General features: G+C 40.6%; 1 long non-coding RNA gene across 1 annotated transcript; it reads left to right on the forward strand.

Moving 5' to 3' along the window:
- The first annotated feature begins 11,150 nt into the window (after positions 1–11,150).
- On the forward strand, positions 11,151–13,162 carry LOC115150397 (uncharacterized). The gene is made up of 2 exons (XR_003867103.1): positions 11,151–11,260; positions 12,277–13,162. It is a non-coding gene; the product is annotated as an uncharacterized LOC115150397 (long non-coding RNA).
- The last annotated feature ends 1,192 nt before the right edge of the window (positions 13,163–14,354 follow it).

Below are 14,354 nucleotides of genomic sequence, written 5' to 3' on the forward strand. Positions count from 1 at the left end.
ACAATATCTCTGTGCATTCAAATTGCCATTGATAAAATTCAATTGTGTTTGTTGTCCGTAGTTTATGCCTGCTCATACCATAACCCCACCGCCACCACGGGGCGCTCTGTTCACAATGTTGACATCAGGAAACTGCTCACCCACATGACGCCATATACAGGATCTGTGGTTGTGAGGCCGGTTGGACGTACTGCCAAATTCTCGAAAATGACATTGGAGGCGGCTTTTGGCAGAAAAATGAACATTAAATTCTCTGGCAACAGCACTGGTGGGCATTCCTGCAGTCAGCATGCCAATTGTACACTCCCTCAAAACTTGAGACATCTGAGGCATTGTGTTGTGTCACAAAACTGCACATTTTAGATGGGCCTTTTATTGGTGCACCTGTGTAATGATCATGCTGTTTAACCAGCTTCTTGATATGCTACACCTGTCAGGATTATCTTGGCCTTAGGAGAAATGCTCACAAATATGTGCACAAAATTTGAGAGAAGTAAGCTTTTTGTGCGTATGGAAAATTTCTGGGATCTTTTATTTCAGCTCATGAAACATGGGACCAACACTTTACATGTTGTGTTTACATTTAGTTCAGTGTAAATAATCATGGTAAAGCAACACATCATAGTCCATGTTTTCCCCCTTGTCTCCATGCAATCCAGGAACAGTTACGACTTGGGGGACTATGCCGGCTCGTGGTGGCTGGGTCGGAATGCTCTCCACGTGGCCATCCATTGTCATCGGCCTCCTCATCATTGCCATATTCCTCATCGTTAACTTCACCACGGTAAACGCAGCAGCCCCTCCCCTATGGTATCACACCAGGGGTTACATCATATACTTACACTCACCTGTCAGTTTATTAGGTACACCCATCTAGTACCGGGTTGGACCCCCCTTGCCTCCAAAACAGCCTGAATTTTTCAGGGCATGGATTCTACAAGTCAGAAACTTTCCACAGGGAAGTTGGTCCATGCTGACACGATGACATCATGCAGTTGCTGCAGATTGGATGGGGGTATAGCACCGCCACCAGCCTGTACCATTGACACCAAATCCTGACTCTGCCATCAGCATGACGCAACAGGAACTGGGATTCTTCGGACCATGCAATGTCTTTCCACTCCTTAATTGTCCTGTGTTGGTAAAATAAAAATTGCGTTCCCATTGGAGACGCTTCTCCTTGTTTTTAGCTGATAGGAGTGGAAGCTGGTGTTGTCATCTTCTGCAATAGCCTATCCGTGACAAAAATAGACAGGGTGCCATTCTGCAAACCACTGTTGTACTGCGCTGTTATTTTCTGTTTGTGACCCGCCTGTTAGTGTGCACAATTCATGCTTTTCTCCTTCGACCTCTCTTGTCAACAATCTGTTTTCTCCCACAGGACAGCCGCTGACTGGATGTTTTTTGTTTGTCGCACCGTTCTTGGTAAACCCTGGTCACTGTTGTGAGGGAAAAGCCCAGGAGACTGGCCGTTTCTGAGGTACTGGATCTGGTGCGCCTGGCACCGACGACCATACCATGCTCAAAGTTGCTTAGGTCACTCGCTTTGCCCATTTTAACGTTCAATCGAACAGTAACTGAATGCCTTAATGTCTGTCTGCCTGCTTCATATAGCAAGCCAGTGCCACGTGATGACTCACTTTCTGTAGGAATGATCCATTTTCATGAACAGGGTGGTGTACCTAATAAACTGTCCATAACCAATGGCTATGTAGCCAATGGCAGACCCCACCCATCTGGCACTTCAGGCAGCCTCAATCAAAAGCTCCAAGTATTTAAAAGAAAACAAAAACTGTTTGAACGGTCTAACAGACATAAAGTACTGTGTGTCTGTATTTTTCTCTATTCTAGTATAACTTTTAGCAGAATTACGCTGGAGAAAGCTAAACTAAGATCAAAGACCCAGACACCTCTCTGAATGGACTAGAACGAAGGTTCTACAGCGCCGGATTTGGCAGTAATCTTCACCCACAAAGAATGGGACTCCACCCCATCACATGCTCTCCACACCCTGCTACACCTTCCATCTGGGAGAAGAACTTAATTAAGAAGCAAGACTCTCTTTAGAATGACTCTGTATGGAACACTGGCCTCTGTATCCTATGATACCTACAGCACAAACCTCACACAACACCATGTGCACACGCACGCAAGTACACACACGCACACATGCACAAACGCACACACACACACACATTTACATTAGAATAGGCAGAAACACCTGCCTACTCCTGTGTGGGTTGATGTATAGTGTGGGCTGTGGGAGGGGAGATCAATGACATGTTGCCGCTGCAAATATGGGTTCACCGTAGCACTGACATGCTAACAAGTATTTATTGAGCCCCTTCGTCATCACTTGTGATGTTTGTTGTGTCAATTATGTAACTGTCTGGTGTTTACTGTCATAGATGTTTTTGGCTTTTCTACTTAATATTACATCTTCCAAATATGTATGTGTAGGAGTGTTTTCTTCTTAAGTCAAAAAACACATAATGACAATATAGGAATATACACATTACCAACAGAATGTCATGTTTTTGAATAGCAAAATAATAAAGCTTTATTTGAAACAAATGTATTAAAGAAACACCTAAGCGGTTGGTTTATGTTTGGGTTTTCCATTGACAGGGCATAGCAAGGGTTTACGAGGTGTTCTGAGAGGATTTTAGTTTTAGTCATAGATAGCTCTGGTTTAACGCAGAGAGTCCTAATGACTGACCACAACCTGCTCCGGCCTTTGTTCGCCCCTCTCCCCTAGTCCCCTTAGAGCCAACTGCAATCTGCAGAGTCAGAAGGATCCTATAGTTTGATATGTAACATTATCACCCATCGCTGGCTAAATATAGGGACACATTTCCCTGTGTGCTGGTGTTGGGCTGCATGACACGCTAGCATGCTGTGTTCTGTCTAACACAAGTCACATGGACAACCAGAGCTGACTCAGCTACTGCTTGCTAAGAAAACCAAAACGTAATCTGTGGGAATGCTTAACAAAACTTTTGGCACTTCAGTTACAGTCAGGTCCAAAATGAATGCCCCCCTTGATAAAGATAATCAAAAAGACTGTATAAAATAAATAATTAAAATACAAAAAAAAGGGGGAAATTAGATTATTTTATACTAATACAATTGCTCAGAGAAAGTTTTGTTTAACAAGTAATAATAACAACAACAACAGCAAAAAAGATAATGTCAAAATTATTGTCACTCCTAAAAATTCTTATGAATAAAACAAAATGAAATCTGCATTAACATTCAACATTAACATTCTAAGTTCATGTCATCTCAAGGAAATGTATTGTGGCCTTCCATGGATTCCTGTTTCACTGAGGTATAAACTGAGGTTACACGCATGTACAGTAAAATCACTTTGTCATCTATCACCATGGGAAAAGGCAAAGAGCTCACAAATGAAAAGAGACAACTGGTTGTTGACCTTCATAAATCAGGCAATGGGTATAAAACAAATAGCAAAAACATGAAATATAACACAATATTACCACTATTAGGTGGTAACAATTAAAACGTTTAAAACCTCTGGAACAGTGGTAAATTTGCCTGGTATTGGATGCAAGTGTATCTTGTCCCAATGCACAGTGAGGAAGATGGTTCAGGGAGCCAAAGAAAAATCCAAGGACCAAAGTTGGAGAATTACAGAATTTGGTTGTATCTTAAGGTCACCAAGTCTCCATCTCTACAATTAGGCGCCATCTCCATTTCAATAGGCTCCTTGGAAGGTTTGTCCAGAAAAAAAGCCTTCGTTGATAACAACCAACAAATGTAAACGCCTGGAGTTTGCTAAATGGCATTGGCACTTGGATGGGAACTGGTGCTATGGTCAGATGACACGAAAATAGAGTTCTTTGGCCATGCACATCAGAGGTGGGTTTGACGTTAAAAGAAGGATGCATATGCGGAAAAGAAAAAAAATATGGTTCTGGATCTTTGATGCTATGGGGTTGTTTTGCTTTCCCTGGTCCTGGGGCCGTTGTTACGGTCAACTGCACCATGAACCAAGTACCAGGACATTTTAGCCAAAAGAACCTGTGGCTTGAATCGAAGAGGATAGTCCATTAGCGCAGGCTGACGGATTCAAGGATCTGGAAAGATTTTGTATGGAGGAATGGTCTACGATCCTCAGTGCCGTTATCCTCGCAATAATAGGGAAAGGGAAAGGGGGATATCTAGTCAGTTCTACAACAGAATGCCTGCAACTGAAATGTGACTTCTGCATTTAACCCAACCCCTCTGAATCAGAGAGGTGCGGGGGTTGCCTTAATCGACAATCACGTCAACGGCGCCTGGCGAATAGGGTGCCGGAGTATTGAAAACATGGGTGCCAATAACTTTGACACATATATTTTTTTTCATTTATTTTATTACTTGTTAAACAAAATATAATAGAAAATATAATAGAATTTGTATTATTTATTTTTTACAATATTTGTTGCTCATCTTTATCAAGGGTGGCAATAATTTTTGACCTGACTGCAAATAAGGTGCTTTAATTTCTGTCAAAGGTAAAACGGATATGTATGAAAATACAGTTAAATAAAAGGTAACATGCTGTACTGTCACCTCATATGAAACATTTGATCTCAAATCAAAAATGCTGGAGTAGAGCCAAATGTAAACATTTTAGCTTTTGTAGGAAGCTGTGGTAGGACCACCTTTTTGCAAGCTACCCAGAACAGATGACATACTGGTAGGATTTATGGTAGTGTGGTTTCAAATAAGAGCTTTGTGGGGAAAAATCTATGTTTTGCTTTATGAAAAGAAAACATTACGTTTTTACAAAACTAAGGTGTATCTCGCCGTTCAACATTTCTTGTCTATTTTATCAAATTAATTGGTATCCAAGAAGTGTTTTGCTACAGGTTGTAGGTGCTTTTGGACAGACAACGTAATTGTGCCAACAAAGGGTTAAAACAAAATGTTTGTATATACATTGGGAGGGAGAAACGAATGCTAGAAAAAAACGATACCACACTGGTAAACAGTTCCCACCCCACATCCGAGTATCGTCCACCATCTAAACCCTCAGGATAGAAAAACTATATCCATGATCTCTGCGCTTTAAAGGAACTTAACTAACTTCCTGGTTAAAACACCACATCACAAAGAGACACGCCTCAGACACTCCAAATGAAAACAGTTTTTAGACAAGTCTGTGTGATTGATGTTTCTTTGGAACTCCTGGGTTTGTGATGTGGAACTGGCAGAAAGAAACCTGAAACGGGCTCTGCTGCTGCTCTATACACATACACGCTTCCTGTGCCAGAGGCTGCTAGGTTAGTGCTACTTTGGAGCTCCTCTCCTTTTTCAGAAATGTAACATACAGTATACACTCCATTATAGCTTAATGCTAAATGACTACAACTGGTTGTGACCTGTTCCTCATACATTTCATCTGTAGTAGCAAATGTGGATATGAAGAGGAAACAGGTGTTGCTGATCCTTCACTGGGGCCCCTCAGTGACACAGCGGTCTAAGGCACTGCATCTCAGTGCCCGAGGCGTCACTACAGACCCTGGTTTGATTCCAGGCTGTATCACAACCGGACGTTTTTGGGAGTCACATAGGGCGGCGCACAATTATCCCAGCGTCGTCCAGGTTAGGGTTTGGCCAGGGTAGGCAGTCATTGTAAATTAGAATAAGTTCTTAACTGACTTGCCTAGGTAAATGAAATAAAACAACAATCAGGGCTGTTGGTTTCAGATAGAGTAGTGTTGTGTGGATGTCCTGTTTCACAGTATATAAACTCAGCAAAAAAAGAAACGTCCTCTCAATGTCAACTGCGTTTATTTTCAGCAAACTTAACATGTGGAAATATTTGTATGAACATAAGATTCAACAACTGAGACATAAACTGAGTTCCACAGACATGTGACTAACAGAAATGGAATAATGTGTCCCTGAACAAAGGGGGGCTCAAAATCAAAAGTAACAGTCAGTATCTGGTGTGGCCATCAGCTGCATTAAGTACTGCAGTGCATCTCCTCCTCATGGACTGCACCAGATTTGCCAGTTCTTGCTGTGAGATGTTACCCCACTCTTCCACCAAGGCACCTGCAAGTTCCCGGACATTTCTGGGGGGAATAGCCCTAGCCCTCACCCTCCGATCCAACAGGTCCCAGACGTGCTCAATGTGATTGAGATCCGGGCTCTTCGCTGGACATGGCAGACACTGACATTCCTGTCTTGCAGGAAATCACGCACAGAACGAGCAGTATGGCTGGTGGCATTGTCATGCTGGAGGGTCATGCCAGGATGAGCCTGCAGGAAGGGTACCACATGTGGGAGGAGGATGTCTTCCCAATAACGCACAATGTTGAGATTGCCTGCAATGACAATAAGATCAGTCTGATGATGGTGTGACACACCGTCCCAGACCATGACGGACCCTCCACCTCCAAATCGATCATTCCTTCGACGATAAACCCGAATCTGACGATCACCCCTGGTGAGACAAAACCGCGACTCGTCAGTGAAGAGCACTTTTTGCCAGTCCTGTCTGGTACTCACCATTCCTCTCATACTTCAGAGAGATCTACAGAGACACACAAGGAAAATTATCTGTAGACTCCAGCACAGTAGACTCAGGACCACATAAATCGGCTATTAGGGCCCAAAATAGAGATATGGTCTCTTGGCCAGTAGGGGGCCTCAGACACAAGTGAATAAACATATTTAAACACACATAACACACCAGAGGGTACGAATCATCAGAGGATTCATCAAATTACAGAAGTGTCAGATTCAGATGGTCTCTTCATCATGCCAGACGTTGTGTATCAACATACCTTCCTTGTGGCATCAATGAACTCCAAATAGGCCAAATAAAATGTGTATATTATAAGGTCACGGACTACTAGTGAAGCATAGTCCTATGCTGCTATTTGCCACAATTTAAAGCATATGCATATTTTGTACGGTTGGAAATGTGTGAGTTGAAGAGAGAGGGGTAACAAGTGAAGTATAGCCTAACCCTAGAATAAGAGACAGCATATGAAGTGAGAGGGCCTTACTTGTGAGCTGGCAGAAATAATAAAGTATTTACATCATAACCGTCTGACTGTGGTATGATTGACATCAATCACCAGTATACACTCTGCATGGGCCCTCAGATCTTCAAAAAGTTCTACAGCTGCACAATTGAGAGCATTTTGACTGGCTGCATCATTTCTTGGTATGAGGGTAGTGCATAGTAGAATACTAGGGCTGAGCTCCCTGCCATTCCAACCTGGTCTCAGAGCATTTCATATTATTCTGTACGTATATCCGGGACAGTCCATTACAATGACATGTTACATTTCGTATGGTTTGTATTAATTTGTGGATGACATGTTACGAATAACAATTCGTATTATATGTTACGATTTTGCAAAATGTACAATATGTTAGGAATTTGCTAAACATATGATGTTAAGAATTATAGCTAGGTGGCTAGGTGGCTAAGCAGGCTAATGTTAGCTAGGTTAGGGGTTAGGGTTAAAGTTAGGGTTACATTTAGGAGTTAGCTTAAAGGGTTAGGGGAAGAGGAACTCTAACCCAAAGGTTGCAAGTTCAAATCACATCATGGATAACTTTAACATTTTTGCTAATTACTAACTTTTCAACTACTTACTACTTTTTAACCTTAAGGTTAGGGGAAGGGTTAGCTAAAAGGGTTAAGGTTAGGGGAAGGGTTAGCTAAAAGGGTTAAGGTTAGGGGAAGGGTTAGCTAAAATTGTTAAGGTTAGGGGAAGGGTTAGCTAAAAGGGTTAAGGTTAGGGGAAGGGTTAGCTAAAAGGGTTAAGGTTAGGGGAAGGGTTAGCTAAAAGGGTTAAGGTTAGGGGAAGGGTTAGCTAAAAGGGTTAAGGTTAGGGGAAGGGTTAGCTAGCATGCTAAGTATTTGCTAAGTAGCTAAATAGTTGAAAAGTTGGTAATTGACAAAAATACTGGAGTTGGTAATTGACAAAAATACTGGAGTTATCCGTGATGAAATTAAATTGCTAGAAATTAAATTGCTAGACGTTAAAGTTGCTAGACGTTCGCATTATACGCCCACCCATCCACCCCGACCAACCACCCTACTTTTGTTTTTGCCTTAAGTAACCATTTGTCTTATGTAACCATACCAAACGTCATCATACTAATTTGAGTGTCCCGGATTTACTTTTACTATGTTACATCTAGTATATGAGACCAGGCTGGCTATCCAGAACCTCTATACCAGGCAGTTTGGGAGGAAGGCCCTAAAAATTGTCAAAGACTCCAGCCACCCAAGTCAAAAACTGTTCTCTCTGCTACCACACGGAAAGTGATGCCGATGCACCAATTCTGGCAACCAACAGGATCCTGAACAGCTTCTACCACCAAGCCATGAGATACTGGTGAATAGTTAACCAAATAGCTAACTCTTTTGACTTATCACTCATGCTGCTGCTACTGTTTACTGTCTACCCTGTTGCCTATCATGTTATCCCTACCTATATGAAAAGTACCATTCAAAAGTTTGGACACACCTACTCATTCAAGGGTTTTTCTTTATTTTTACTATTTTATATTTTTTTGGTTACTACATGATTCCATATGTGTTATTTCATAGCTTTGATGTCTTCACTATTATTCTACAATGTACAAAATAGTAAAAATAAAGAAAAACCCTGAAATGAGTAGGTGTGTCCAAACTTTCGACTGGTACTGTATATGTACATACAGTATCTACCTCAATTACCTCGTACCCCTGCACATCGACTCGGTACGAGCACCCCATGTATAAAGCCAAGTTATCGTTACACATTGTGTATTTATTCCTTGTGTTATAGTTTTTTTCTATTTATTTCTCTATTTCTCTCTATGCATTGATGGGAAAGGCCCATAAGTTAGCATTTCACTGTTAGTCTACACCTTTGGTTTACGAAGCACGTGACAAAATAAAAATTGATTTGAAGTTATTGGATTTGAGAAAAAACTATATAGCTTGTAAGAAAACAACATCATCAGTCACCATTCTATACACACTTCAACACTTTTGAGAGTATTTCATGCAGAATTAAGGTGGTTGTTGAGGGATCTTTGTATTAGATGGTTGTTGACGGATCTTTGTATTAGCTGGTTGTTGATGGATATTTGAATTAGCTGGTTGTTGATGGATATTTGTATTAGATGGTTGTTGAGGGATCTTTGTATTAGATGGTTGTCGAGGGATCTTTGTATTAGATGGTTGTCGAGGGATCTTTGTATTAGATGGTTGTTGACGGATCTTTGTATTAGCTGGTTGTTGATGGATATTTGAATTAGCTGGTTGTTGATGGGTATTTGTATTAGATGGTTGTTGAGGGATCTTTGTATTAGCTGGTTGTCGAGGGATCTTTGTATTAGCTGGTTGTCGAGGGATCTTTGTATTAGCTGGTTGTCGAGGGATCTTTGTATTAGATGGTTGTTGAGGGATCTTTGTATTAGATGGTTGTCGAGGGATCTTTGTATTAGATGGTTGTTGAGGGATCTTTGTATTAGATGGTTGTTGAGGGATCTTTGTATTAGATGGTTGTTGACGGATCTTTGTATTAGATGGTTGTTGATGGATCTTTGAATTAGCTGGTTGTTGAGGGATCTTTGTATTAGATGGTTGTTGAGGGATCTTTGTATTAGATGGTTGTTGAGGGATCTTTGTATTAGATGGTTGTTGAGGGATCTTTGTATTAGATGGTTGTTGAGGGATCTTTGTATTTGATGGTTGTCGAGGGATCTTTGTATTAGATGGTTGTTGAGGGATCTTTGTATTAGATGGTTGTTGAGGGATCTTTGTATTAGATGGTTGTTGAGGGATCTTTGTATTAGATGGTTGTTGATGGATATTTGAATTAGCTGGTTGTTGAGGGATCTTTGTATTAGATGGTTGTTGAGGGATCTTTGTATTAGACGGTTGTTGATGGATATTTGTATTAGATGGTTGTTGAGGGATCTTTCTATTAGACGGTTGTCGAGGGATCTTTGTATTAGCTGGTTGTTGAGGGATCTTTGTATTAGATGGTTGTTGAGGGATCTTTCTATTAGACGGTTGTCGAGGGATCTTTGTATTAGATGGTTGTTGAGGGATCTTTGTATTAGATGGTTGTTGAGGGATCTTTGTATTAAATCAAATCAAATTTGATTAGTCACATGCGCCGAATACAACATGTGTAGACCTTACAGTGAAATGCTTACTTACGAGCCCCTAACCAACAATGCAGTTAAAAAATAAATAAACGAATAAGAATAAGAAATAAAAAGTAACAAGTAATTAAAGAGCAGCAGTAAAATAACAATAGCGAGACTATATACAGGGTACGGCTACAGTGGGGGCAGCAATGCAAATAGTCTGGGTAGCCATTTTATTAGATGTTCAGGAGTCTTATGACTTGGGGGTAGAAGCTGTTTAGAAGCCTTTTGGACCTAGACTTGGCGCTCCGGTACCGCTTGCCGTGCGGCAGCAGAGAAAACAGTCTATGACTAGTGTGGCTGGAGTCTTTGACAATTTCTAGGGCCTTCCTGGAATGTGTGGGTTAATTCGGGTTAATAAATTCTATCGCCTACGAATTCTCAGAAGGCAGTCAGCCTTCTTCTCTGGCGCCATCTTAATTAGATGGTTGTTGAGGGATCTTTGTATTAGATGATTGTTGATGTATTAGGTGGTTGTTGAGGGATCTTTGTATTAGATGATTGTTGATGTATTAGGTGGTTGTTGAGGGATATTTGTATTAGCTGGTTGTGTTTTAGGAGACCTGCCATAAGAAGGCTCTGGACTCTGATGATATTGTTTATGAGCTGACAAACCCACACAAACACACACGCATACACACTGTTGCACTGTAAACTGTGTTATGCCAGCAGCAGCTAGCATTTCCAGAATGACATTTGTGTAAAAATAAAAGTCCTAATGCAAACGCACCTTAAGGATTTGGAATGTGCTTTTTGGTAAAAATGGTTGGTTGAGATATTTTCTCCAATAACGATGTATTCCTATAAGAACAAAAGATTTCCATAAAAAACTATATTTGAACGTTTGTTTATATTTCAATATTAAAAAAAACGTTTATTTTGTAGATTAATCCACAGGTTCATTTAAATTTGCTGGCGTAACAGTTGACAAATCACGCGACATTTCGCTGCGCGAGGCGCTGGGAGGCAAGAGCAGCAGACGAGCCAGACAGTCTGTGTGCTAGAAGCAGTTGGCAATATTCGGACGCTTATCCAGAGAAGAATTTGGCTACACATCTACATCTGTGTTCAAGAGGTATTGTGCTATTTGTGCTATTGTATTTTTGGCCTCACTGTTATGTTTATATATATATGATAGTATTGTGCCTATTCCAGAGGCTGTGTAGTAGGTGAGAGATAATGCCCGCACACATGCGCGTCAATAAAGCCTTGGCTTTTTCGCTTTAAAGGTACAATCTGCAGTATTTACAGCTGTTCAATGGTCATTTCAGTTAGTGATACACCCATTGATGATTCTTCAAGAAAATAAATGAATCATCATTACTTATCCTACCCCATCATAACCCAGAATATAGATACAAAATAAAGATTGTTTAATGTTTATAAACAATGCTGACTTGCCTAGTTAAATAAAGGTTAAATAAATACAAAATAAATATAGTTTCAACATAATAAAGTATCATTTGAGCTCATGGACTGTCAGTCTGTGCTCATAGCTCATAGCTTCATCTGAACATGAACATGATTACATTTCTCCAGCCCCATCCTTCAGCTTTAAATAACCAAGTGGCAGTCTGGTTTTAGGCTGGGAGGAAAATTGTGGCTTTAATCCTACTCACTTAGCAGAATATTCACTCATTTGTTTGCAATTCACCATTAAGCAAAACATCACTCAAAGTCAAATGCATGCTTGACTGGACTAACTTTCCACTTTTCTGTCCTATGAACAGCTTGGTTGGATTTACAGTGTGTTTTGAGTCAATCCAACCAAGGAATTCATAGGACAGAAAAGTGGAAAGCTAGTCCAGTCAAGCATGCATTTGACTTGCTGAAGAGGAGACTGCAGTCAGAAACCCCTACTTGCAACAACTGAACTGAACACAGCTCTGCAAAGTAAAGCATAAAAACTGCATATCATGACATACCTAAAAATGAAGATATCAAGTTTGGTGATGGCAATGGGTTACAGCCTTGCAGTCTCGATGTACTTATTTAAGCCTGCTGTGTAAACACAGCCTTGAGATGGCAGTATGATGTAGAGACGAGAGAGACCCAAGCTGACAGTGACTCAGACCTTTGGAATTATCTCAGATGGATGCCCAGGCCAGTCCTGCAATGGTGATAGGCTTGGGAAGACTCCAGCTGTGATGCAGCAGCAACAGCAGCAGCAACAGCCCTCTGCTGATCCGGAAGGTTCGTTCTGCTGCCTCTGGACAACTGGCATGCTTCTGTCTGCCCTCTTGGCTAGTAAGACATTCAGAGAGAAGGGGTGGTTTGTTGTTGTTTTGAAAGTGGTGCTCACTTTGGTGTACAATGTCATCTAGTTGTGTACTACATCATCTATTTTGTATGATACAGTATGTTTTGTCCTGCAAAAAAAGTAATAATATTTTTGCAATTTGATCCATATGTTACGAATCTGTTGCGCTTAAGATCCCGGACTGCATCTTTAAGTGAAGGAAGTATTTTTTTTGACAGGGGCTCTAATGGTTGTCAAACCACAAGGATATGAGTGAGTAGTTTTTGTGCCTATCTCTGTGCTTATTCTTGGTTTCTGCTGATGTGTCCGATTCGAAGTCTCCAAGGGTGAATGAATCCTAATTGTATTTCCTTGAATCCTTGCCTCCTCTCTCCATTCCTCCTTCTCAAAATGCATCGCAGGAGAACATCTGAGCGGAGGAACCTCGTATGTTCTCCTACAATATGTTTTGTGGACGCAAAGACAGAGGAGAGAAGAATCAAATAAATTCATCTGAGATCATCCCAAGTCTCCAAGCTACTATGATTGATTAAGTGGACGTCCTTGTATACATCAAAACCATTGAGTGACAGTTTGTTTGGGGTTCATATTGGGCAAGAGGATAAGCTGGTCTTCTAATACTCAGATGTATTTTTCTACAGACATGATACTATGTGTCATCGTAGAGAATGTCATCTGTTCAATGCGCTTTCTTAATAAAAAATACAATGAGCTGACTATTGTATTTACATCAATTTCAATGACATTGATCAATGATACGATCACAGTAAGCGATCCAGAATCACTGTTAATTGCCTCTGCATAGAATGGAAATAAACGTTATGGACCAGTTGCCCTTTTCTATCGAAGGAAGTTAATGCAATGTCAGTGCAGATTAATATTTCTTGCCCGCTCTACATGTAACCGATGTGAAATGGCTAGTTAGTTAGCGGTGGTGCGCGCTAATAGCGGTTCAATCGGTGACGTCACTCGCTCTGCGACCTTAACAACCTCTTACATCTAGACGTTCCGCTAGCGGAACACCACTCCAATATCCAATGATAAGGCGTGGCGCGAAATACAAACTCCTCGAAAATCCGAAAACTTCCATTTTTCAAACATATGACTATTTTACACCATTTTAAAGACAAGACTCTCCTTTATCTAACCACACTGTCCCATTTCAAAAATGCTTTACAACGAAAGCAAAACATTAGATTATGTCAGCAAAGTACCCAGCCAGAAATAATCAGACACTCATTTTTCAAGCTAGCATATAATGTCACAAAAACCAAAACCACAGCTAAATGCAGCACTAACCTTTGATGATCTTCATCAGATGACACTCCTAGGACATTATGTTATACAATACATGCATGTTTTGTTCAATCAAGTACATATTTATATCAAAAACCAGCTTTTTACATTAGCATGTGACGTTCAGAACTAGCATTCCCACCGAACACTTCCGGTGAATTTACTAAATTACTCACGATAAACGTTCACAAAAAACATAACAATTATTTTAAGAATTATAGATACAGAACTCCTTTATGCAATCGCGGTGTCCGATTTTAAAATAGCTTTTCGGTGAAAGCACATTTTGCAATATTCTGAGTAGATAGCTCGCGATCACGGGCTAGCTAATTTGACACCCACCAAGTTTGGTACTCACCAAACTCAGATTTACTATAAGAAAAATTGGATTACCTTTGCTGTTCTTCGTCAGAATGCACTCCCAGGACTTCTACTTCAACAACAAATGTTGGTTTGGTTCCAAATAATCCATAGTTATATCCAAATAGCGGCGTTTTGTTCGTGTGTTCAAGACACTATCCGAAGGGTAACGAGCGGACGCGTATCGTGACAAAAAAATTCAAAATATTCCATTACCGTACTTCGAAGCATGTCAAACGCTGTTTAAAATCAA

This window comes from Salmo trutta, chromosome 16, assembly GCF_901001165.1.
Source record: "Salmo trutta chromosome 16, fSalTru1.1, whole genome shotgun sequence".
Lineage (NCBI taxonomy): Eukaryota > Metazoa > Chordata > Actinopteri > Salmoniformes > Salmonidae > Salmo > Salmo trutta.